This window comes from Phoenix dactylifera, chromosome 3 (genome assembly GCF_051530095.1).
Source record: "Phoenix dactylifera cultivar Ajwa chromosome 3, Ajwa_hap1_PhDact_Kaust_v1.1, whole genome shotgun sequence".
Classification (NCBI taxonomy): Eukaryota; Viridiplantae; Streptophyta; class Magnoliopsida; order Arecales; family Arecaceae; genus Phoenix; species Phoenix dactylifera.
Window position 1 is genome coordinate 14,395,001 of NC_143192.1, and position 27,912 is coordinate 14,422,912.

Below are 27,912 nucleotides of genomic sequence, written 5' to 3' on the forward strand. Positions count from 1 at the left end.
GCCGTGGACGGAGCGGGTGGAGGCCCTCGATTAAAGCCGGATTCCGACCCATCTCCGAACCCTTCCCCTCTCCGGCATCACTTCGGAGGGAGGAAGGGCTTCCCTTCCGCCGGTGCACCGGGGGGAAACCCCCACGTCGATCGGTGGATCGGGGGGAGCCTCGCCTCCCCGGCCGCCTGCAAGAGAAGAAAAGGGAAAAGGAGAGAGGGAAAGAAGGAAGAAAGACCGAGGCCGGAGGGAGCCGAGGGCTCGATCGGAGAGTAGGGTCTCGGCAGGGTCAACAAAGAAAGAAGGAAAGAGGGAGAGAGAGAGAGGGAAAGAGAGGGAGTGACCGAGAGGGGGAAGGCCACAGATCTGGCCGGAGGAGAAGAAGGGGAGCTGGAGGAGAGGGCCGGAAGCATGGGCTTCGGTGGGAGGTTGAAGGAGAGAACGAGAGAGAGAGGAGGAAACGGAGGAGAGAGGGGAGGAAGGTAGGTGAAGAGGCGGAAGCCTCTAGAAGGGGGGAGAAAGAAAACATGGTAACGGGTTTGCGGGTCGGATCTGAACCCGCAACCCGTTAAGCTTAAATAAATATATATATATATATATATGTATATATGTGTGTATATATATATATATATAATTAGAATGGGTTAGGTGAACCCAATAAAACCAGACCCAGTCTATTTGGATGAACCCGGATGAGGGATGGGCTAAATTTCAGGTAGAAAAGGAAATAACATATTATTATTATGACATGATTGTAGGTGACTTAGGACTCGTCACCAGGACGCGGGAGACCTAGGAAAAAGGCAAATTACTGTAAGTAACTTGTTTTAATCTTGTTGTGAATCATGTATGTAAGTAGCCTGCCCTAATCTTTATGGATCATACATGAAATTTAACATGTTATGCATGTACTGTAGGCTAAGAACGATATGTGTATCTGACATGCTCTAGTTACACAAGATATGATGATATATGCTTTATATTCCGTTATGCCTACAAAATACTGGGATTACATTACATGCTAAGATGTGAGTTATGAAATATGAACATGGGTGGTACATGTCAGTCACATAATTCATAGTTGTGCACATATTATGTTTTCATAGCTCTTGTGATACATGCAAAATGAATTGAATTCCATATTATGATTTTTATTAGCATGAGTGTAAAGAATGATAATGATTTGCTCTAGTGGCATATTGCTTGTAAAGGGGTACCTAAGAACTTCTATTGCTACGGGCCGAATGCAACTGAGCCGGCCTTGCCAGTGGCCGATAATGACTGAGCCAGCCCCGCCAGTGGCCGACTAATAACTGAGCAGGCCCCGCCAGTGACCAACAATGAATTCGCCGTAGCATCTATGAGGTACTACCTATACGAAGCATTATTTATGAACTCTTAAGAGCTACTGACCCAATGTAACTGAGCCGGCCTTGCCAGTGGCCGAGAATGACTGAGCCAGCCCCGCCAGTGGCTGCCTAATAACTGAGCCGGTCTCGCCAGTGGCCAAAAATGACTTCGCAGTAGCATTTAAGAGCACGACCACGGCATGCCGGTGGCACGATTTTTCCTACATGTGCATATTACATGATTTCTTGACATTGTAGGATACTGTTTTATTTACTCAGCATGGATATTTTATTATGATGATTGATTTAGTAGCATACATGTCAGCTTCTCAAACCCTGATAAGCATGGTTAGCATTTTTAGTCGATTCGACAAGATTATGCAGGATTACTTACTGAGCCGTGTAGCTCACGCCTGTTCATTTACGTTTTTTTTTAGATCACCACCAGTGACAGCTGCCAGAAGCATTTTTCTTTTGCAACAGGGCTTCTTTATTTTTGGGGATGATATAAATAAACTTTTGTGTATATAAACTATGTAGAAGCTCTGTACTTTATATGAACCAGTGGGTTGTAATACCTTCTTTTGATATATACAAGTTACACTGCTTTTGACTACCTGTTGACCATGTACGAGGCTGCGTGCTATTGTGGGCGGTAGTCGGCAATAGCACGGCCGTGTCACGGAGCCGGATCCGGGGCATGACATTTCGTGGTATCAGAGCTTTAGGACTAACAAGAACATAACAATAAAATTTGGGGTTAACGGGTAGTTAAGGGTGTTGAGACTTATTAGGGTATATTGACCTTACTTTGAATTTTGGTTGCAGTAAACACTATAAGATATGGAGGATGATAGGAGGCCACCGTCTCCAGATCCTAGCTACCGCTCCGAGTGTTGGAATTTGTATCCTAAATGTCAATCGTCAGCATATTGATGATTGAATTTTGTAAATGAATTGACAAATTAATAAAGTGTTATTTGGCATTATTCATCATTTCATCTTCAAATGAACTCTTATATGATGAAGTCCTTAGGACTTATGTTATGATAAAGGAGGATTTATCTTTGAGTCCTTAAACTTGTTTGCGACGAAATGATATGTTGTTACTAGGACGACAACATTATCGAGATTAGGTCGTTGTGTGACATATACGTTGGTTGTCCTCTTAATCAAGGAGTGTGGAGACACTGGTATGCCACACAAGTGAAGTGTAGAAGTACATTTCACTAAACGTGACCAATTCCGGAACGCTCTACTGTCGAGAGATGTTCCGAGTGGATATGGGTATAAATTTGGCCCTCTGACCTGAGACCGCAACCTGTGACTAGCAAGCAACTCACTGTACTTTGGTACCGGACTACCTGAATTTCTAATTCAGTGACGGAAGGTCACTGGGTGCAGTCAAGTACTTGCGTAGTCAGTTGTGAGTCAAGATGGAATTGACCCCTCCTGAAAACAGGAGATAATGTCTTGTGATTAATTTAGCAAAACCTTGGCCAGGGTAATCCCAGTGAGGAGTCACGGGATATCTAAAGTTAATCACATAATGGATGTACTAATTATAGGGTTGACAGTGAGCTCTAAGTCATCCTGGCATTAGGAGTCAAAGGGATTGAATTATACAGTAACCATAGTTCAGGGTTCCAGAATATTTGCTTCGCATATATTCGACCTATCCGGACGTCGGGTACCATTGCTAGATGGTCACATCGATTAGTGTAGAAAATTGTTCCTATACTACCGGCTTAAGTTCGAACCTATGAGGTCACATGTATAGAAGATTCCTGATTGATCAAGAAAGCTGATGAATGATTAAGAATCATTCAGGGGTAATTTGGTCAATTTGATTGGCAAATTATCTTATAAAATAATTAAAGTAATTATTGAAGGATTAATTAGTAATTAAATTACTAATAAACTCAATTTGATTGAGTAATTGTGCTAAGGATGAGCCAAATTGAATTGGATTCAAGTTTGGGCTCAATCAGGGTTTTGACCTGATTGGATTAGGTCAGAACCAAAAAGGACTTAAGCTGATCAAATTAATTTTAAATTAATTTGTTCTTAATTGGGGATTGACCTAATTGAATTAGGTCCAACACAAAGTAATAATTCAATTTGATTGAGTTTGCATGAGCCAAAATTGAATTGGATTCAATTTGAGCTCAATCAGGGTCTGACCTGATTAGATTGGGTTCAACCAAATTGCTTTGTTTTAATTCGGGTTTGACCAAATTTGATTAGGTGCAACCCAAGGGAATTAGGCTCAGATGATGTGGCAATTATTGGTGACATGAATTTTAAATAAACCAAAATTATTGCATGGCACATGGACCCATTGCTTGACACATGGCGACATTGTTTGTTATTTGAATTTAAATTCAAACATTAAGCAATGTGTTAAATGATTTTAATCACTCAAACCATCAGCCAAGGTGGCGTCTGAGTTTTTGAATGGATTAAATTCGAATTTCAAGAGGTGATTTCGAAATTATGAAGTGTTTTACCTTGCCGCATGGATTTCAAATTCCTTCCCTCTTGCACATGTGTTTAAAATTTGAATTTAAATCAGATTTGGTTGAGATCTGATTTGGGTTGTTCCTATTCCTTTGCATGTGCCAACTAAAAGAGGTTTTCTGAAAATAAATTTCGAATTTTGAATGAAAATTCGGAGGCCATTAAAAGGGGTCAAACATGGGCACCAAAAACACATCCATTGCAGCCTTCTTCCTCACCCGCCTCCTTCTCCTCTTCTTCTCCATTTTAGATAGGGTTTTCAAGGTGAATATCTAGAAGATTCAAGATCAGATTTGAGTCCTCTACTTTTCTTACAAACCTCATCTCTATCTGCTTCAAGACGATTGATCAAGAGTTGATTGAATCCCGGCGGGCAGATTTCAGCTTTCAAGTGTTCTGCAGCTGCTAGCACTGTTGCGGAAGAAAATCCTTCAGGACTTCGCGTGTACTTCTCGTAGAGGCCATTCGTGTGCGTGGCTGCGAAGTCAAGAATCAGATTCACAACTTTCATCCATCATAAAAGGTATTAATCTAGCATTAATCATTTATTATGGTGTCAAGGTCTAGGTCCAATTTCCCGAGGTTTTACCCTCTTTTGGAGCTCCTCACGGAGATATCTCCAGAATCCATTCGATGGATATTCGGAGATTAATTGGAATAGAGTTCTTAAGTTTCAGATCTGATAGTTAATCATGCATAAAAGTTTTAGCATAATTGTTTAAACGATTCCGGCATAATCCTATGTGTTCTTAAGGTGCTGATTTCTAGATTTGATCTTGTAAGCATGCATGAATTAAATTGTTTGATTCGGTTTTTCCGCTGCGTTTTAAAACTTAAAAAGAACTACGTATGGCTTGATCCCCCTTATGAAGGGGTACGTAGGCAACCCGATCAGGTTCAGCCATGGTTTTCAAAAAAAAAAAAAAATTCAGCATGCTAAACACCGAAGAACCTAGGTTTCACTTTCAGTGGTATCAGAGCCAGGTTTATGTTTAAACTTTTATATTTTAATTCTTGCAATTAAATCTGAAATCATTAACATGTTTAGATTAGATCTAAAGTGCTTTTTATGATTGATTTAATTGCTGATTATGCATGATTAAGTAGATCTGAAATTTTGGATGCATATGATGCATGTTTGTGTTAGGATTAGTAACATGAATAAATCTGAAATCATAATATTGTTTAGATTAGATCTAAATAAAGTTTATGATTCATATGATCTTTGATTTTAATTAACAAATCAGATCTGAAAATAAAAGTGAAAAAACAAATACATAAGATGTATGTTATTTGTATTAATTCATGTTGTTATGTATATGTGATGCATGAACATAAAACATAATGACTTAAACATGAATTAAATCTGATTACATGTGATTAATTACAAAAACTCAGATCTGAAAATGTGTTTTAAGAACTGAAAGATTGTAATTAATATGTAATTAAAAAGAAATATGCAATGATCAAAACTTTCATAAGTCTAAACTTAATTGAGAATTAAGTGTTATGAAATAGAATTGTAACTCAATTAATTGACATTGCATAATTCTTTGGGCATATGGGTTAGCTTGAATCAAGTTCTTAGGATTGGGTTAGACCTAAGGTTAGAATCAAACATGGTCTAATTAGAGTTAATTGATCAAATCTAATTAAGTAGTAACTAGATTAGGTCAAGGAAACTCTAGGTTAAATACAATAGTTATAGATTGATCAATTCCATGTCTTTGATTAGACCAAGATGGAACTTGATTTAGGCTCAGAGGTGTAGCCCGAGTCATTTGAGTAATCAAATCGAAATTGATTAACCAGTCGGTATCTAAGGTAAGTTTGGCAGTTTTGACCGGTGGTTTTTAATTGGGAGCTACTCGCACTGATTCGTCTTTGTCGAGTTAATGGCATATCCCTTCCACCGATCTCACTTACCTGGCCGACATGGTCAATCACATTTTGATTGGATCACTTAATAATTCGAGTTAGCCCATGCCTTAAGGAAAATCAGTATGACTGATTTAGGTGTCTCCTTAACCGGTTTGAGTCTAATCTGATTTGGTGAAGTCAGTGGGAGAAATTAGACTAACCAGATCTTCTCATCTATCCTAATTATGAAATCCTCTAAAATTATTAGGTCCTTAAAATAAAATGGTTATGGAGATAACTAGGTCATAGCCTCCCATTAAGTTGGGTGATAATGGGTCCAATGTTTTGATAATTATTGGAGGCGCCACACGCCTGGTACTTATCAAGCATTGGAATTGTCATTCAATATATGATGAGTTAAGTGTACCTTCAATAGGCGGTCAGGTGAGCCGAGCCACACTCGGGCTTGGTCGTCTATTAGTTGATTAGACTTAATCCTATCATTTAATGGTTGGACCTGACTAGGGTATTCGGTGGAGGCGCCACACGCCTGCCGAAAAATCTAGGACAAAATCATCACTAGAAGTTGCTTGGTGAAGCAATTGGTTAAGAACCTACCAATAGGTGCATATGGGTTGGCCGAGCCACACTTGGGCCTATATGGGATCTATTGGGTTCTAGTGCCCACTAAAGAATTAGGAGTAATTTTTTGAATTAGAGGTAGAGGCTACCAATTTGTATAAAATAGTGGAAATATCTTTAGACTAAAGTCCAAGTCTACTGTGTTTAGTCAATTCATATACTAATAGCCAAATTTTCTTTTTATGCAGAAATGGCCACTAATTTATCACTTCGCTCATTGTTGGACAATGACAAGTTGACTGGTCCAAATTTCAATAATTGGCATAGGAAACTGAAAATAGTGCTAAAGCATGAGAGGATCCTTTATGTGATAATGGATCAAGCACCTGAGCAGCCCGCTGCTAATGCATCAAGATCGGCCAGAGACACTTATCAGAAGTGGCTCAGTGACCGGATCACTGTTCGATGCATCATGTTGGCAGCAATGAGTGATGAGTTTAGTAGGCGTTTTGAGAATACGCAGCCGGAAGATATCATTCAAGTGTTGAATGAATCATTCGGGGTTCCTGACGACGTTGAGAGGCACAAAACTAGTTGTGCCATCTTCAGCGCCCGAATGAAAGATGGGACCTCGGTAACTGATCATGTACTGTACATGATTGAGTTGATCGAGCGTCTAAGCTCTCTTGGCTTTCCCCTTCATGATCAATTGGGGAAGGATGCCATACTAAACTCATTGCCTGGATCATACCGTTCTTTTCTCACTCATTTTCGTATGACAAAACCTGTAGTGAATTATCACCAATTGTTGGGGTTACTACAGACGTTTGAGAATGATCACCAACTTCTTAAGAAGACGGTGAATTTAGTGGGAGGTTCATCCAAGGGTCGCTCCTTTAAGAAAGGAAAAAAGAAAAATAAAATCCAAAAGAAACAGGTGCACCATGCTCAGCCTAGTCAGAAAAAGAATAAAAAGGCTGATCAGAGCAAGGCGGAGTGCTTCTTCTGCAAGAAGCAAAGACATTGGAAGAGGAACTGTCCTCTTTACATTGCATCCCTCGATCCGAACCGGCCTAAGAAAAGTGGGCAATCAATTGCCAATCAAGGTACTTATATGATAACACCTTGCAATTTTTCTATTTGTGATAATTCGACCTGGGTATTGGATACCGGTAGTCCTTTTAATATTTGCAATTCGTTGCAGGGGCTACAAGTCAGTAAGAGGTTTGAAGAAGGAGAAAGGTTCCTGAATGTTGGAGATGGAAGACCAGTTCCAGTTCTAGCTTTAGGAATTCTTAAACTTGAATTCAGCTCTCATGTAAATGTCCTTAGTGATTGTCACTATTGTCCAAGTTTTCTATTGAATATCATTTCTGTAGGCCTTTTGGCCAAAAATGGTTATGAAATATCAATAAAAAAGGATTATTGCAATGTCATTTGGAATGGTGTTGTTGTAATGAATGGAATTCTGAGTAATGGCATTTACATTTTGTCACAGCCTGTTCATGTAATGTATAAATCCAATAAGCGCCCTAGAATAGATAATGTCACGGATGTCTACCTTTGGCATCATAGGCTAGGTCATATTAACAAGAATAGGATGAACTGGTTAAGTAAAGAGGGAATCCTTGATGTTAATGATTGTGAATCATTGACAACCTATGAATCATGTCTTCTTGGTAAAATGACCAAATCACCTTTTACCGGAAAAGGTGAACGAGCCAGTGATTTATTGACCCTTGTACATTCTGATGTATGTGGGCCAATGAGCACAGATGCTAGAGGTGGGTATTTATATTTCATTACGTTTACAGACGACCTTTCTAGGTATGGTTATGTCTATTTAATGAGACATAAATCTGAATCATTTGAAATGTTCAAATTATATCGTAATGAAGTAGAAAAACAAACTGGAAAGAGTTTTAAAACTCTTCGATCAGATCGAGGAGGTGAATACCTCTCCAGTGAATTTTTGACATATCTAGGAGAAAATGGGATTCTCTCCCAATGGACTCCTTCTGGTACACCACAATATAATGGTATGTCAGAAAGGAGAAATCGAACTCTGTTAGACATGGTTCGATCCATGATGGGGTTTGCTAATCTGCCCATATCCTTTTGGGGATATGCTCTTGAGTCAGCCTGCTATATTCTAAATAAGGTTCCAAGTAAGTCTGTAAATAAAACACCACATGAGATGTGGACTGGACGTAAGCCGATGCTCTCTCATCTTAGGATTTGGGGGTGTCCGGCGTACGTCAAACGTTTGAAGACAGACAAACTTGAACCCAAGTCTGACAAATGTTTCTTTGTTGGTTACCCTAAAGAAACTAAAGGATATTACTTCTACTTTGCTGAAGAACAAAAGTTGTTCGTAAGCAATAGAGCAATTTTCTTAGAAAAGGAATTCCTTGGTGAAGGAACAAATAGCTCTAATGTTGAGCTTAGAGAAGTTCAACATGTAGAAGATCCGACACCATCTACTGAACCAGTTGAGTCGGATTTGATTAGATTAGATCCAGAACCCATATTAGATGCACCATTAAGGCGATCGGGTAGAGTACCACGTCAGCCGGACAGATACTACGGTTTCTTGGTCCGGGATGGGGATCCTATCGAACTTGATGAAAACGATGAGGATCCGATCACATATATGGATGCAATGCAGAGGTATGACTCTGATAAATGGCTTGGAGCCATGCAATCCGAAATGGAATCCATGAAGGTCAATGATGTTTGGACATTAGTTGACCCACCCGAAGGAATTAAATCCATAGGGTGTAAGTGGATATTCAAAAGGAAACGGGGCGCAGACGGAAAGGTAGAGACCTATAAAGCCCGTTTGGTTGCCAAGGGTTATCGTCAACGTTATGGTATTGACTATGACGAGACGTTTTCTCCTGTGACAATGCTCAAGTCCATTCGGATTGTGCTTGCGATAGCAGCACATTTAGACTATGAAATCTGGCAAATGGATGTAAAGACCGCATTTCTAAATGGAGATTTAAAAGAGAAAGTGTATATGATACAACCTGAAGGTTTTACATCTGCAGATAAGTCTAAAGTGTGCAAGCTTCAAAAATCCATTTATGGATTAAAGCAAGCTTCACGGAGTTGGAATATACGTTTTGATAAGGTAATCAAAACATATGGCTTCATTAAGAATGAAGAGGAACCTTGCATTTATAAATGGGCAAATGGTTCAGTTATTATATTCCTTATTTTGTATGTGGATGACATTCTTTTAATTGGGAATGACATTCCTGCATTACAAGGAATAAAGGTTTGGCTATCATCTCAATTTGCCATGAAGGATTTGGGAGAAGCATCTTACATCCTAGGGATGAAGATCTATAGAGATAGATCTAGAAGATTGCTTGGATTATCCCAATCCACATACATTGATACTATACTGAAGAGGTTCAGTATGATTAATTCCAAGAAAGGCTATCTTCCGATGGGCCATGGAATTAACCTCTCTAAAAGGGATTGTCCGACAACCCCTCAAGAAAGAGAGAGTATGGATAGAATTCCATATGCTTCGGCAGTGGGATCTATAATGTATGCCATGACATGTACTAGACCAGACGTGGCATACTCACTAGGAGTAGTGAGCAGATACACAGTCTGATCCAAGTAGCAATCACTGGAAGGTTGTAAAAACCATCCTTAAGTATTTGAGAAATACTAAAGATCAGTGGCTTGTCTATGGTGATTCTGACTTAAAACTTGAGGGATATACTGATTCAAGTTTTCAGTCAGATCAAGATGATAGCAAGAGCGTGTCAGGATATATCTTCACTCTTAAGGGTGGGGCCATCTGCTGGAAGAGTTCCAAGCAGCATACAGTGGCAGATTCTACATGTGAAGCAGAATATATCGTAGCATCTGATGCCGCCAAGGAAGCTGTATGGTTGCGGAAGTTCATCACCGAGCTTGGAGTGACACCCTCCATTGATGGTCCAGTGCCTGTATTTTGTGACAATACTGGGGCCATAGCTCAAGCAAGAGAACCCAAAGCACATCAGCGGACCAAGCATATTCTACGTCGCTACCACCTGGTTCGAGAGATCATCGATCGAGGTGATATTGATCTTCAGAAGATTGACACAAAAGAAAATCTGGCTGACCCATTTACCAAAGTCCTCGGCATCAAAGAGTTCGACGAACACAAGTCGAAAATGGGTATTAGATACTGTGCCGATTGGCATTAGGCTAAGTGGGAGTTGTTGGAATTTGTATCCTAAATGTCAATCGTCAGCATATTGATGATTGAATTTTGTAAATGAATTGACAAATTAATAAAGTGTTATTTGGCATTATTCATCATTTCATCTTCAAATGAACTCTTATATGATGAAGTCCTTAGGACTTATGTTATGATAAAGGAGGATTTATCTTTGAGTCCTTAAACTTGTTTGCGACGAAATGATATGTTGTTACTAGGACGACAACATTATCGAGATTAGGTCATTGTGTGATATATACGTTGGTTGTCCTCTTAACCAAGGAGTGTGGAGACACTGGTATGACACACAAGTGAAGTGTAGAAGTACATTTCACTAAACGTGACCAATTCCGGAACGCTCTACTGTCGAGAGATGTTCCGAGTGGATATGGGTATAAATTTGGCCCTCTGACCTGAGACCGCAACCTGTGACTAGCAAGCAACTCACTGTACTTTGGCACCGGACTACCTGAATTTCTAATTCAGTGACGGAAGGTCACTGGGTGCAGTCAAGTACTTGCGTAGTCAGTTGTGAGTCAAGATGGAATTGACCCCTCCTGAAAACAGGAGATAATGTCTTGTGATTAATTTAGCAAAACCTTGGCCAGGGTAATCCCAGTGAGGAGTCACGGGATATCTAAAGTTAATCACATAATGGATGTACTAATTATAGGGTTGACAGTGAGCTCTAAGTCATCCTGGCATTAGGAGTCAAAGGGATTGAATTATACAGTAACCATAGTTCAGGGTTCCAGAATATTTGCTTCGCATATATTCGACCTATCCGGACGTCGGGTACCATTGCTAGATGGTCACATCGATTAGTGTAGAAAATTGTTCCTATACTACCGGCTTAGGTTCGAACCTATGAGGTCACACGTATAGAAGATTCCTGATTGATCAAGAAAGCTGATGAATGATTAAGAATCATTCAGGGGTAATTTGGTCAATTTGATTGGCAAATTATCTTATAAAATAATTAAAGTAATTATTGAAGGATTAATTAGTAATTAAATTACTAATAAACTCAATTTGATTGAGTAATTGTGCTAAGGATGAGCCAAATTGAATTGGATTCAAGTTTGGGCTCAATCAGGGTTTTGACCTGATTGGATTAGGTCAGAACCAAAAAGGACTTAAGCTGATCAAATTAATTTTAAATTAATTTGTTCTTAATTGGGGATTGACCTAATTGAATTAGGTCCAACACAAAGTAATAATTCAATTTGATTGAGTTTGCATGAGCCAAAATTGAATTGGATTCAATTTGAGCTCAATCAGGGTCTGACCTGATTAGATTGGGTTCAACCAAATTGCTTTGTTTTAATTCGGGTTTGACCAAATTTGATTAGGTGCAACCCAAGGGAATTAGGCTCAGATGATGTGGCAATTATTGGTGACATGGAATTGGATTTCATGAATTTTAAATAAACCAAAATTATTGCATGGCACATGGACCCATTGCTTGACACATGGCGACATAGTTTGTTATTTGAATTTAAATTCAAACATTAAGCAATGTGTTAAATGATTTTAATCACTCAAACCATCAGCCAAGGTGGCGTCTGAGTTTTTGAATGGATTAAATTCGAATTTCAAGAGGTGATTTCGAAATTATGAAGTGTTTTACCTTGCCGCATGGATTTCAAATTCCTTCCCTCTTGCACATGTGTTTAAAATTTGAATTTAAATCAGATTTGGTTGAGATCTGATTTGGGTTGTTCCTATTCCTTTGCATGTGCCAACTAAAAGAGGTTTTCTGAAAATAAATTTCGAATTTTGAATGAAAATTCGGAGGCCATTAAAAGGGGTCAAACATGGGCACCAAAAACACATCCATTGCAGCCTTCTTCCTCACCCGCCTCCTCCTCCTCTTCTTCTCCATTTTAGATAGGGTTTTCAAGGTGAATATCTCGAAGATTCAAGATCAGATCTGAGTCCTCTACTTCCCTTACAAACCTCATCTCTATCTGCTTCAAGACGATTGATCAAGAGTTGATTGAATCCCGACGGGCAGATTTCAGCTTTCAAGTGTTCTGCAGCTGCTAGCACTGTTGCGGAAGAAGATCCTTCAGGACTTCGCGTGTACTTCTCGTAGAGGCCATTCGTGTGCGTGGCTGCGAAGTCAAGAATCAGATTCACAACTTTCATCCATCATAAAAGGTATTAATCTAGCATTAATCATTTATTATGGTGTCAAGGTCTAGGTCCAATTCTCCGAGGTTTTACCCTCTTTTGGGGCTCCTCACGGAGATATCTCCAGAATCCATTCGATGGATATTCGGAGATTAATTGGAATAGAGTTCTTAAGTTTCAGATCTGATAGTTAATCATGCATAAAAGTTTTAGCATAATTGTTTAAACGATTCCGGCATAATCCTATGTGTTCTTAAGGTGCTGATTTCTAGATTTGATCTTGTAAGCATGCATGAATTAAATTGTTTGATTCGGTTTTTCCGCTGCGTTTTAAAACTTAAAAAGAACTACGTATGGCTTGATCCCCCTTATGAAGGGATACGTAGGCAACCCGATCAGGTTCAGCCATGGTTTTCAAAAAAAAAAAAAAAATTCAGCATGCTAAACACCGAAGAACCTAGGATTCACTTTCACCGAGTCCCCGGATACACCACGCTCTGGGGCAGGTAGCGCGGATCTAGCTGGAGTGTACCAGCTGATAGCGCAGCTCCTCCAGCAGCAGCAGCAGATACAGCTAGCTACCCTACAACCAACCAGCTCTTATTATGAGAGGTTCCGACGACTGAACCCACCAGTATTTGATGGCGGACCGGACCCGATAGCGGCCGAGACATGGATTCGGGATATGGAGAAGATGTTCCAAGCACTCCAGTTCTCCGAAGAAACGAAGGTCCGATTAGCCATCCCCCAGCTGAAGGGGAGCGCCGAGTTTTGGTGGACGACCATGGAGCCCGCATACCCCGCCAGCAGGATTACTTAGAGGGACTTCACGAGGCTGTTCTATGCAGGGTATTTTCCGGACTCGGTGAACCAGATGAAACAAGATGATTTTTTGACACTGACGCAGTCCGAGCATATGTCTGTCCTGCAGTATGCCAGCAAATTCAACGAACTGGGCCGGTTCTGCCCCCAGTTCATGGAAAATGAAAGGAGTAAGGCAAGCCGATTTGAGCGGGGGCTGAGGTACAGGATCAGATCTCGGATATTTTCTCACCTATTCACCTGCTACAGAGACGTGCTGGACCGGGCCTTGAAGGTTGAGGCCGACTTGATGAGGCCTGACTTAGAAAGAAGTGATCTGACGAAGACCAGGTCAGCAGGAGGACAGAGCAGTAGGCCCAAGGGCATCAAGGGGTCTATGATTAAAAAGAGGCAGAACCGAGGTTGCCCTAGCTGCGGCAAGCATCACAGTGGGCCCTGTCCGAAGAAAATTGGGGCCTGTTTTACATGCGGGCAGCTTGGACATATGGCATGTGACTGCCCAAAGAGGGCACCCAGACCTCCTGCAACCGAGGGCCAGAAGCCAAGGAACACCCCCCGAGTATTCGCACTGACTCGCCAGGACGCTAGTGCGAGCGACCAAGTGGTGACAGGTACACTGCCAGTTAATTTGATTGATGCCTCTATTCTATTTGATTCTGGTTCCACACATTCCTTCGTGTCAGTTAGTTTTTCCAAACAGTTGCATTGCACATCTGAGAAAATAGAACCCTTGCATGTTGCCACACCTAGGGGTGGCAAAATATGACCCGACCCGTCAACCCGACCCGTGTTCGACCCGCCATAAACAGGTTCGGGTTTGGCCTAAACAGGTTCGGGTCGTAAACAGGTTGACCCGTTTAACCTGTTTATTAATTGGGTCGGATACGGGTTTTAAATGTCTTGACCCGTTTAACCCGTTTAACTCGTTTAGATTGTAATTGGGCTGCTGCCGTTCATCTAAGATCAGGTGGTTTATAATCACTAGGAGTTCTCACAAACCCTAGGTCCCTAACCCTTTTCTATTCGCCGTGCACTGTGCAGCCATGCGGCCGTGTCGTGCGAGGGCTTGGAGTTGGAAGCACCGAGCACGCGGGTCCGAGAGGAGGGGAAAATCGCCGCGGTTAGGAGGAGGGGAAGAAGATCGCCCCGAGTCTGAGAAGAGGGGAAGACGAAGATCCCCGCGGTTAGGAGGAGGGGAAGATCGCCGTGGTTAGTATTTAAATGTTCTCATAATTTCGCTACTGCCCCAATTTTTTATTTTTCTTTTCTTTTGTTTTTGGTTTCAATCGATCTAGGTTAAGCAAGTTTTGCAAGGATTTCTCACTTGATTTAGATTTTTATTCACAAGGTTCTGAAGATTTTCTTTTGGATCAGCAGTTCTTCCGATGAAGTGAGAGCTTCGTTACTTTTTTTCCTTCTTTGTGAAGTTGTTGCTCTTCTGGTCCTCGGTGTTCTCCGATTCCGGCTTCTTTCTTCAGTGGAGTGAGAGCTTGGAACCCTAGGATCGTTAGATCGGACGGCGGATCGGCCCAGAAAATAGAGTTGAGAACCGTTTCTTGGATAGGAGAGGTGATTTCATCCATCCATTTTCCGGAGTTAAATCATCGATTTTCTTTCTCTCTTTTTATATGCAATATTGCAATGCTACTTATTTTCTTACCCGGGTTTAAAATCCATACATTTGATTTCAACCTCCAACGTAGTAGCATTCAGGAAGGATTTAAGAAGATCGACTATTTGCTTTTTTTTTTTTTTTTTGACAACTTGATAAAATGACCAAGATACTGTTTTTTTTAAAAAAATGCTGATCCTATTCATCGACTTCTTTTTATTAAATTAATAAATATATTTGCTGGCTTTCAGGTGGAAGCTCCTGGAATTAGCTGGATCTCTCTCATTGCCGAAAGCAATTCCATTTACTTGGATCTTAAATAAGATTATCATCTACCTCATGTTTGTGAATCTGCACTGTAATACTAATTTGGTAAAAGGTGTGCTTTTTGCCTGGCGCTGATTGGAATTTTCTGAGATTTGGTAGCATGAGCACAAGACGGGGTTTTAATTTCCATTTGATATTATTTAAGTGTCATACGGTATTTTCTTGAGCATACTGCTACCCCAAGGATAGCACTAAATCCTTTAGCTGACCTATCAACTATGTGAGAACATTATCTGTTGTTTGATTTGAAGTACTGCTTTGTTTATTCCTTGAGAGCAGAGATCAATGAAATTCCATACCGCCTTGTGGTTGCTGGTCGATTTTTCTTCAACATGCGTGGTCTTTGAAACTTGTATTTGTGGAGGTTGGTTTTGTTGGTTGTTGTTAAATTTTGGCTTCCCCTGAGAAAGTTCTTAAGTTTGGCCTCTGGTTTATTCTTTGTGTCTTGCAGATAATATTATAGTAGTAATTCCCTCTGTGAAATCTTTCCTTTTTCTCTGTCTTTTGGACCTCTTCCATGCATAGATGTTGTTGAAGGATTGCTCCTTATTGCATTAACAGAGACCATCTCAATTTTATGGATAAGTGTCGCCTTAGTTATTGTTGTGTCTTGTTGTTTTTATTTTTATCTTTGTTGTTTTCTTGATTCATTGTGGTTATACTGTTGTAATTTAGGCTTGTTATGCTGTTTGTTTGTTATGCCATTTGTGTCCCTCGGTCAAATCAGTTTAACTTGTTATGTTTGGTCACTTTGTTTCTAAGATTCTGGTGTGGATTACATGCTATGTGCTAGTGTCACTGGGGTAGGTTCTGTATATTACTGGTCCACTACATTTCTTTCTTCTATCATATTATGTGAGTTGCTTCTGCTCATAAAACAAACTAAACTGTGTTCCATGGGTCTCTACTGCATATTGTTGTTTCAGCACTTTCTGTGCCTCTAAATCTTATGATTTACATTTGTTGCTTCACTAACCTCTCATGTATCTCAGATGCCTTTCATGATTTTCAAAAGCTTTGGATTATATTGACAAAATTGTCCTTGTCTTTTCTCCAGGATGCTTACGGGTACCATTTATGGATTACTGATGTTTGTCTTTGCTTGTTAAATTAGATAGAGATTGTACCAATAAGCTGCAACCTTACTTCAGTGAAGCGTGTCCTTTGCAGGCAAAAATTTTCAAGGTGAAATTGTTGTTAACATTGAAAGACTACTCAAGTGCTATTTCACTATTTCAGCGACTGGATACATACTTAAACAAGATGAAGATAATTTGGAGGCACTACTGCTTCGTGGCCATTCTTATTATTATCTCTCAGACCATGATGTTGCTACATGGTTTGACTTATGAAAATTCCTATACAGAATTACAGATATATGTAAAAGGTTTCAAACCTTGTGTCATATGTGTACTCTTTTGCACTTTGCTGCAATGATGTTCTCCTTTTATTTAAGCTGCAGTTATTAGCTCAACTCTGCAGATTATCACTTCCAAACATTTGCAATGTCTAATGTCTGCACATGTTTAACATTCTGTTGCATGCTAGAGCTAATTTATTCTAGTGCTTTTGGTATGCCAAGAAAAAGTGAACAAAAAGAACATGAAAGTTCAGAAGAAAGTTTAAGATGCAGGCAGTCCTATATCTATGTTGGTAACCATGCATATTGTTCAGATGTGATGTACTTTGCTAAAGGAAACAGATTAAATCCTAAAGGAAACAAAAATTAAAGCCTAAAGGAAACAAAAAGGGGCAAGCAATCTTTTTTTCAACTAATTTTCTTAATTACTGCAAACAGGTTAAACAGGTCGGGTCGGGTTGGGCAAATAGGTTAAACAGGTCGGGTTAGGATGGGTTGGGCTAAACAGGTTAAACAGGTCGGGTTGGGTTGGGCAAACAGGTTACCTGTTTATTAAACAGGTTAAACGGGTCGGGTCGGGTTACCTGTTTAATAAACAGGTCAGGTTCAGGTTGTAATTTCTGACCTGTTTAATAAACAGGTCAGGTTCAGGTTTATGATTTTCTGACCCGATCTGTATCTGACCCGACCTGTTTATGTCTGACCCGACCCGATTGCCACCCCTAGCCACACCCCTTCAAGAGACAGTGATAGTTGACACCAAATACAAGAACTGCATAATTCAGTTGGGAAGAAAAGAATTAGAAGCAAATCTTCTACAGCTGGACATGCATGATTTTGACATCATCTTGGGGATGGACTGGATGTCCCGGTATCATGCCCACATTGATTGTTACCATAAGAAAGTGGTATTCCGAATGCCAGGAGAACCAGAATTCTTCTTTCAGAATGACGATACGCCCCCTCAATGTAAGCCGACAGTACATTTCATTTCTTCCTTGCGAGCCATTAGAGCACTCAGAAAGGGGTGCACGGCTTACCTGGCATGTGTCACGGATACCCAAAAGGAAATCAAACTAGAAGATATTCCGGTAGTCAGAGAATATCCGGATGTTTTTCCTGAAGAGTTACCGGGACTACCCCCTGATCGAGAGGTCGAATTTACTATAGACCTCACCCCTGGAGCAGGACCTATCTCCAAGGCTCCTTATCGAATGGCCCTTGCTGAGCTCAGAGAATTAAAGACACAATTACAAGAGCTTTTGGATAAAAAGTTCATTCAACCCAGTGTGTCTCCATGGGGAGCTCCAGTACTGTTTGTAAAAAAGAAGGATGGGAGCATGCGGCTGTGCATCGATTACCGGGAACTGAACAAGATAACTATAAAGAACAAATATCCTCTGCCCCGGATCGACGACCTGTTTGACCAGCTGCAAAGTGCCCAAGTCTTCTCCAAGATAGATTTGCGGTCCGGTTACCATCAGTTAAAAATCAAGCCTGATGACGTGCCAAAGACTGCATTCCGAACCAGGTATGGGCATTACGAATTTCTGGTTATGCCATTCGGACTGTCCAATGCTCCAGCTGCTTTTATGGACTTAATGAACAGAGTCTTCAAGCAGAATTTAGATCAGTTTGTGATAGTCTTTATTGATGATATACTGATTTACTCAAGGAGCAGGGAAGAGCACGAAGTTCATTTAAGAATGGTACTACAGACCCTTCAGAAGAAAAAGTTATATGCCAAGCTGAGCAAATGCGAGTTCTGGTTGGGCAGCGTGGCATTCCTCGGTCACGTGATCTCCGGGGATGGGGTGTCAGTAGACCCTAAGAAAATAGAAGCAGTGGTAGATTGGCCTCATCCCACCAATGTCAAAGAAATTAGAAACTTTTTGGGACTGGCCGGGTATTACCGACGGTTTGTGGAAGGGTTTTTCAAAATAGCCACTCCCTTGACCCGATTAACCAAAAAACGGGCCAAGTTTATCTGGGACAGCAGTTGTGAGAAGAGCTTCCAGGAGTTAAAACAGAGGTTAGTGTCTGCTCCAATTTTAACTCTGCCATCCACAAATGGAGAATTTACTATTTATAGTGATGCTTCCAAAACCGGGCTAGGCTGTGTATTAATGCAAAATGGCAAGGTAGTAGCCTATGCCTCTAGACAGCTAAAGCCCTATGAGCAGAATTATCCAACCCACGACCTGGAGTTAGCTGCAGTGGTCTTTGCCCTGAAAATCTGGAGGCACTACCTTTATGGAGAGCATTGTGAAGTGTACACTGACCATAAGAGTTTAAAGTACATATTCACTCAGAAAGAATTGAATATGCGACAAAGAAGATGGTTGGAACTCCTAAAAGACTATGATTTGGATATCAAATATCATCCAGGCAAAGCTAATGTGGTGGCTGACGCTATAAGCAGAAAGTCAGCAGTAAGTTCATCTGCACTACTCACCACCCAGCCACAGGTTCAGAAAGATCTTGATAAGCTGCAGGTTGAAGTAATTGTACAAACTACAAAAAGTCTGCTGGCCACTCTAAGGATACAGCCGACACTGATCGACAGAATAAAGATCGCTCAGCAGTCTGACGCACGCACAGGTCAACTCAAGGATGAAGTGGAAAAAGGGTTACGACCCGAGCTCCAGATTCACTCAGATGGTACCCTGAGGTTCGGTCATCGATTGTATGTCCCAGCTGATGTGGAATTAAAGAAAGAAATTCTAGAAGAAGCCCACCAATCCCGCTTCTCCGTTCACCCCGGCAGTACCAAGATGTACAGGGACCTCCGAGAGCATTACTGGTGGAAGGGTATGAAAAGAGAAATAGCTGAGTATGTTGCCCGATGCATGACCTGTCAGCTGATAAAAGCAAAACACCAGAGGCCGGCAGGGTTACTAGAGCCATTGGAGATTCCAGAATGGAAATGGGAGCATATTACTATGGACTTTGTTACAGGGCTTCCAAGAATAGTAAAAAGGAATGACGCAGTGTGGGTGATTGTCGACCGCCTCACAAAGTCAGCTCACTTCCTACCCTTTAGGGTTGGAACCTCATTGGACAGGCTGGCCCAAGTGTACATTAATGAAATTGTGCGCCTACATGGAGTGCCAGTGAGCATCGTCTCTGATCGCGACCCCCGATTTGTATCCAGATTCTGGGGAAGCTTTCAGAAGGCCATGGGTACCGAATTGAGGCTCAGTACCGCATACCACCCCCAGACCGACGGTCAGTCAGAGTGAACAATACAGACCCTGGAAGACATGTTAAGAGCTTGTACCATGGACCTAGGTGGAGGCTGGGACGACCACATACCTCTGGTAGAGTTTGCCTACAACAACAGTTACCATTCCAGCATCCAAATGGCACCATATGAAGCTCTATATGGAAGGAAATGCCGATCTCCTCTGCATTGGGATGAGGTCGGAGAGCGAAAACTACTCGGTCCTGAATTGGTCCAGAGTGCTAGAGATAAGGTACTGCTAATAACGCGGAGACTACAAGCCGCTCAGGACAGACAGAAACGATGGGCTGACAAAGGCAGGAGAGAATTGGAATTTTTGGAGGGGAACTTTGTCTTCCTAAAAATTTCTCCGTCAAGGGGTGTTACCCGATTTGGGCGGCACGGTAAACTGAGTCCTCGCTACATCGGCCCATTCGAGGTTCTCGCTAAAGTGGGCAAGGTCGCCTACAAGCTGGCCCTACCTCCAGAGTTATCAGGAGTACACGACGTCTTTCACGTCTCCCTCCTACGCAGGTACATCCCAGATTCCAGCCATGTATTACAGTATGAACCCTTGCAGATAAATGAAGACCTGACCTATGAGGAAGCTCCTCTGCGCATCGTCGATAAGAAGGAGCAAATTCTTCGGAGGCGTACCATCCCTTATGTCAAAGTTCAGTGGGCCAACCACACTGAACGGGAAGCCACCTGGGAACTTGAAGAGGAGATGCGCCAAAGTTACCCCCAGCTCTTCGAAGATAGAGGTATGTATAATTTCGCGGACGAAATTTATTTTAAGGGGGATAGGATGTAATGTCCGGGCCCACAACCTACTAGGCCCAATAAGAAATAGGCCCAGTTAAGGGTTTGGGCCCAAATTTCACTGTGGGCAGTATTATTATAATGGTTAAAAAAAAAAAAACGAAGGGATAAGACCGACAGGGAAGGGTTACCTCACTCCCTGCTGGCAGCCGATGCCGGCGCGCCGGAGACAGGGGGCGGCGGCCAGTCCCAGAGCAGGGAGGAATGGAGAGGATGGGACCTCTTAGAGGGGGGGTCTCATCCTCTAAACAAATTATTTAAGCCTCTGCCGGCAACCCCAAGTGACAGACTGTTGGGAATTGTGTCCCAAAGCCAATTTTTTTGTAAGAATAATGTATATGTTTTATTTAATGAATAATAAAATCTATTCTGGCATTCTTTTCATCACAAGTGTTGCATCTTCAAATAGGAACTCCTGTGTATTGTGATGAAGTCCTTAGGACTAATTTAGTGGGTAAAGGAGGTTTTATCATTTAGTCCTTAAATTGGTTCGCGACCGATTGACAAGCTATTAATTAGACAATAGCTATGTCAAGTATAGGTCGTTGTATGCCATTTAGTTAGTTGTCCTCTTAACCAAGGAGTGTGGAGACACTGGTATGGCATATAGGTGAGATGTAGGAGTACATCGTCACTGAACAGTGACTCACCTGCGTAGCACTCTACTGTCGGGAGTTAGCTCGCAAAGCGTGTGGACATAAGTACCCCTTAGACCTGAGACTGTCACAGTGACTTGCAAGCAACTCACTGTACTTAGGCACTGGATGACCTGAATTTCTAATTCAGGGATCGGAAGGATGCTGGGTGCAGTCAAGTACTCGCAAAGTCTGTGTATGAGTCAAGATGGGATTGACCGCTCCAGATTTTAGGAGTTGATGTCTCACTGTATTTCAATTCAGTAAAACCTTGGCCAGGGTAAACCAAGTGATAGGTCACTTGATTTGATTATTTGAAATACACTATGGATGACCGGACCCAGAGGTCGACAGTCCACTCTGAGGTCATTTTGAGCATCGATGGTCATAGGGATGAATTATGCAACAACCATACGTCTAGGTTCTTGAATGTTGCTCTGCATATTCGACCTATCCGGACGTCGGGTATCATTGCTAGATGGTCACCTCGATTAGTGCATGGAGTAGTCCATGTACTACCGGCTTAGTGTTCGAACCTATCAGAGTCACGCACATAAGTCAAGTTAAGTAGGAAGGACTTGATCCAATTTAATTGAGAATTAAATTGTGGGTCATTTGAGATTTGGTTTTGTCTATGTTCAGCTAGCACTGAACATGAGGTACATACTGAATTTCATGGATGTGTATTTAATTATGTCTGTATTCTGGCTTAATCAAGTTTCAATTAATGTAATTGAAATTGATTTGGACTCATTTGTTGAGTTTGGTTTTGAATTGGATGAATTGGGCTTAATGATGATTTTATTAGAATTTATTCCATATTTATTCTAGTCCAAGTGTGACTTGGATTGATCTGAAAATTGAACTAATTGGAGTTCACATGAATCAGATTCATGTGGAATTTTTCCGGATCCAAAATCTTTCAAATTGGTCTTCAATTTGGTTTAGAACCAATGATGGACCCAAGCCCATTTGAATTAACCCATTTAAGAAAAGTCAAATTTGATGGAAATTTACTTGTTTGCCCCTCTAATTGAATGACACGTTCTGGTTTCTTCCTCGGTTCAGTGGACCAATCTTTCTGCAAACCTTCTCCCGTGGACCGCGTTCTTCTTCTTCTTCCGAACACATCGAAGGCCGCTTGATCTTCCCTCTTTCGGCTACCATTTGAAGATCCGAAGAGACGTGTCTCTTCGGTTTTGAAACCTCTTTAATATAGGACTGATTTAATTGAAATCAAACGGTTCAAAAAATTCAATAAAATCATGAAACGTTTGGCGTTCACTCTTCCCTTTTGGCGTTTTCTCTTCCCTGGTTCAGCCTTGTCTTTGCCTATAAATAGGCTAGCTTTCTCTTCATTCTGAGCTAGAGATTTTAACTGGGGAGAGGGGAGATTCATGATCTTTTGAGTAGCCTGTAAAAGAGAGAAAAAGGAAACGGAAAGAAAGAGGAAAAGAAAGAAAAAGAAAAAGGGAAGAAGGAATTTTTTGAAATTCTTTTCTTCCAGGGGTTTATTTGCAAAAGGGTTTTTGCACTATACAGACATCATCCTACCTTCCTGCATTTCTTGGCGTGCGTGTGAAGTAGAGGGTCCGTACATCCGGGCCTCACATAGCACCAGATCCATCAGTACCAGATCCGGCACCAGATCCAGTTCCAGATCCAGTTCCCGATCCAGTACCAGATCTAGCATCTGATCCAGTATCTGATCCAGCACTTGGCCCTGTACCAGATTCTGTTCCTGAGTACCTTGACCATCTTCCGCTGCGGGATCGAGGTATGGTAAACATAATATAGTTATGTTATTTATTTATACCTGTTATAAATAAATAGATAAAATTTTAAAACTGATTTTCTGACCTGGCATCCGATTTTATCGGATTTTGCGGGAAATTTTTCCTTCAATTGGTATCAGAGCCAGGTTGGCCGATGGAATTGGCCTATAATATCTAGAATTATGCATGATTTAATTTTTAAATTTAGATTAGATCTAGATTTATTGATAAAATATCAATCTTGTGCTGAATTATAAGGTTGTCCTGCTATAAGGTTAACCCCTTATAGTGAAAAGGTTGTCCTAGCACAAAATTGAGATTAATTTGTATCATAAAATAAATAGTTTATTTTTGTGAAATTATGCATAATTGATGTTTATGAAATTTCAGTTTTAAATTTATTATGACCACAAAGTTTCAATATAAATTGTTTATATTTGGAATAAATTGACACCTTGAATCCATGATCATAATACATTTAATAAAGAATTAAATGTTGAATTTAAAATTTGAAATTTGAATTTCAAATAAAGATTTAAAATTCAAAATTTGAAATTCGAATTAAAATTTAAATTTGAACATGGGTTTTGGGGCATGGGTTAGCACAATCAGATTAGTTGATTAGGTTAGACCTAATGTTAGAATTGAATTGGAATCAATAGTTGTATTAGACTAAATTCATTTTTCTAATTTGATCAAACTCAATAGTTTAGTTGATCATGTCCAAACACTTCAATTGGATCTGATTGTGGCTCAGTGGTCGAGCCTGAGTTCTCAATGACTATCTAAATCAACTTGACATACCATTTGGTGTCTAAGGCAAGTTGGATCTACGGTTATTAATTGGGGCTACCTCTTTCCTGGCCAACTCTGTTGGTGTCCAGGAAAGACGGTTAATGGCGGAACCCTCCCGTGATCTCTCTTACCTGGCCAATGTGGTCGTTCAAGTTTTGATTTAGATATCTTGAGACTTGGTACTCACCCATGTCAATAAGGAAATCAGTATGACTGATTTAGATGTCCATAGACCAATGAAATTCTATGTCCTCTATATGACTCAGTGCAGTCAGTGGGAGGATATAGAATTATCGGTCTCTCTAAAATCCTCTAAATTATTAGGTCCTTAAAATAATATAGTTATATAGATAACTAGGTCATAGCCTCCCATTAAAATGGATGATAATTGGTCCAGTATTTCAGTTGGACATGCAGGACGCTTCCGTCTGGTGTTCATCTGAATATTGGAATTATCCTTCATTATATGATAGCTCTTTGAGCTATCTGATTGTGATTAGGTTGGCCGAGCTTTCCTCGGGCCTGATCATACATTAGGTAGTGTCATCGAGTTAGTTCATTAATGGTTGGATCTGACCAGGATTTTCAGTGGAGGCCTCCGCCTACTGATTACCACCTGGGGCAAAATAAAATACTAGAAATTATTTAGAGAAATAATTGGTAATGTACCTACCCTTAGATGCATATGGGTTGGCCGAGCTTTCCTCGGGCCTGTATACAGTCCATGTGGATTCTAGTACGCGCTAAGGAATTAAAGTAATTCCTCGAATTAAAGGTAGAGGCTAAAAATTTGACTAAAATAGTGGGAGAAATCTTTAGACTGAAGTCCAAGTCTTTAGAATTAAAATAAATCATATACTAATTAGCTCTGGTTTTTTCCTTTCAGATATGGCTAACTCTTTGTCCCTCCGAACACTCTTAGACAACGATAAACTTAATGGACCTAACTTCGATAGCTGGTATCGGAAGTTGAAAATTGTATTAGAGCACGAGCGGATCCTATATGTGATATTGGATCCAGCACCTGAGGAACCTGCAGCAAATGCACCACGTGCAATCAGAGACGCTTATCAGAAGTGGCTTAATGATCGCACTACCGTACGCTGCATCATGAGGGCTTCGATGAATGACGAATTTAGTCGTAAATTCGAAGAAGCACAGCCTGTGGAAATATTTCAAATGTTGAAAGAGTCTTTCGGGACACCTGATGATGTCGAACGACATAAGACCTCCTGTGCGATTTTCAATGCCCGCACGAGGGAAGGGGAATCAATCACAGAACATGTATTGTACATGGTCGAGAAAATTGATCTCCTGAGTAAACTTGGTTTTTCTTTGCACGAGTAATTGGGCAAGGATGCTATTTTGAACTCACTTCCCAAATCCTACCTGACCTTCCTTAGTCATTATAGAATGACTAAACCTGCAGTATCCTATCATGGATTGCTAGGTTTACTGCAGACCTATGAGAAGGATCACCAACTCTTTAAGGGGTCGGTGAATATGGTGGGTGGAACTTCTGCAGGTCGTTCTTCCTTTAAGAAAGGAAAGAAAAAGAAGGTAAATAAAGTTCGTGCTAGGGCTTCTAAGCCCAAACAGACTATGAAGCAGAAATCTGATCAGAGTAAGGCAGAATGCTTCTTCTGCAAGAAGCAGGGTCACTGGAAGCGGAACTGTCCGGCTTATTTAGCGTCCCTTGATCCAAATAGGCCAAAGAAGAAAATGCAGCAAACAGTTGCTGCACAAGGTAATTATATGATAACACCTTGTAATTTTTTTGTTTATGATTCTACTACCTGGGTATTGGATACCGGAAGTCCAATTAATATTTGCAATTCTTTGCAGGGACTTCAAGTAAGTAGAAGATTCAAGAACGGCGATCGATTCCTAAATGTTGGTGATGGAAGATCTGTTCCAGTCCTAGCTTTAGGAGTCATTGAGTTGTTTTTTGAGTCTGGAGTAGTTATGTTAGATGATTGTCACTTTTGTCCAGCATTCTTGATGAATGTCATCTCTGTAGGCTTTTTGGCCAAGAATGGTTATACCTTTTATATAAATGAAAAATTTTGTGATATCATTTTGAATGATACTAAAATTTTCAGTGGACAAATGAAATATGGCATTTATACTCTATCATTGCCTGTGAATGTAATGTACACATCTAATAAACACCCTAAATTAGATAAAGTCAATGAAACCTATTTATGGCATTGCCGGCTTGGTCATATAAACAAAAACAGGATAAACAGGTTAGCCCAACAAGGCATTTTAGAAATCAATGATTGTGAATCATTGCCAACTTGTGAATCCTGTCTTCTGGGTAAAATGACCAAGTCACCTTTTTCAGGAAAGGGTGAACGAGCCAGCGATGTTCTTGGCCTCATACATACTGATGTATGTGGACCTATGAACGTAAGTGCCAAAGGTGGTTATGCCTACTTCATAACCTTCACAGATGACCTATCCAGGTTTGGGTATGTCTACCTGATGAAGCATAAGTCGGAATCATTTGAAATGTTCAAACGATTTCGTAATGAAGTAGAAAAACAGACTGGAAAGAGTATTAAGATCCTTCGGTCAGACCGAGGAGGAGAATACCTTTCCGGTGATTTCTTGACTTATCTAGAGGAGAATGGGATTCTCTCACAATGGACCCCTCCAGGAACACCTCAGCACAATGGTGTATCCGAAAGGAGGAATCGAACTCTGTTAGACATGGTTCGATCCATGATGGGGTTTACTAGTCTGCCTCTATCTTTTTGGGGTTATGCTTTAGAGTCTGCGTGTATAATACTAAATAAGGTTCCAAGTAAGTCTGTTGAGAAGACTCCATATGAGATATGGACTGGGCGTAAGCCGACACTTTCATACCTTAGGGTTTGGGGATGTCCGGCTTATGTTAAACGTTCTCAAACTGACAAACTGGGTCCTAGGTCCGATAAGTGTTATTTTGTAGGGTACCCCAAGCAAACTAGGGGTTATTACTTTTACCTTCCTAATGAACAAAAGGTGTTCGTAGGACTTAAGGCAACATTTTTGGAAAAGGAATTCCTTGGTGAAGGAATTGTTGCCTCTAAGGTTGAACTTAGTGAAGTTCAGCAGGTGGAAGATTTAACACAATCTACTGAACCCACAGAATCGGTTTTGATTAGATCAAACCCGGAGCCCAATGTAGAAGCACCATTAAGGCGATCCGGTAGAGTACCGCATCAAGTGGATAGATACTACGGTTTCTTGGTCCATGACGCGGATCCTATTGAGCTCGATGAGAACAATGAGGATCCGATCACCTATATGGATGCTATGCAGAGGTCCGACTCTGAGTTGTGGCTTAATGCCATGAAATCCGAAATGGAGTCTATGGAAATCAATAGTGTATGGACACTAGTTGATCCACCCGAAGGGATAAAACCCATAGGGTGCAAATGGATCTTCAAAAGAAAGAGAGGCGCAGACGGAAAGGTGGAGACCTATAAAGCCCGTCTGGTTGCCAAGGGATATCGTCAACGTTATGGTATTGATTATGACGAAACTTCTTCCCCTGTGGCAATGCTAAAATCTATTCGGATCATGCTAGCTATAGCAGCATATATGGATTATGAAATCTGGCAAATGGATGTGAAAACAGCTTTTCTAAATGGAGAGCTGGAAGAAGAGGTGTATATGATACAACCTGAGGGTTTCACATCCATAGACGAGTCCAAAGTATGCAAGCTACAAAAGTCCATTTATGGACTTAAGCAAGCTTCTCGAAGTTGGAACATACGTTTCGATAAAACTATCAAAACATATGGCTTCGTTAAGAACGAAGAAGAACCTTGTGTCTACAAGTGGGTTAACGGTTCAGTGATCACATTTCTTGTGTTGTATGTGGATGA

General features: G+C 40.8%; 2 long non-coding RNA genes across 2 annotated transcripts; both read left to right on the forward strand.

Annotated features, from left to right (window-relative positions):
• The first annotated feature begins 275 nt into the window (after nt 1-275).
• Nucleotides 276-1,953, forward strand: LOC149767913 (uncharacterized). The gene is made up of 2 exons (XR_016399762.1): nt 276-801; nt 1,775-1,953. It is a non-coding gene; the product is annotated as an uncharacterized LOC149767913 (long non-coding RNA).
• Nucleotides 1,954-14,734: 12,781 nt separating this feature from the next.
• On the forward strand, nt 14,735-15,755 carry LOC149767914 (uncharacterized). The gene is made up of 2 exons (XR_016399763.1): nt 14,735-15,054; nt 15,349-15,755. It is a non-coding gene; the product is annotated as an uncharacterized LOC149767914 (long non-coding RNA).
• Nucleotides 15,756-27,912: the final 12,157 nt, after the last annotated feature.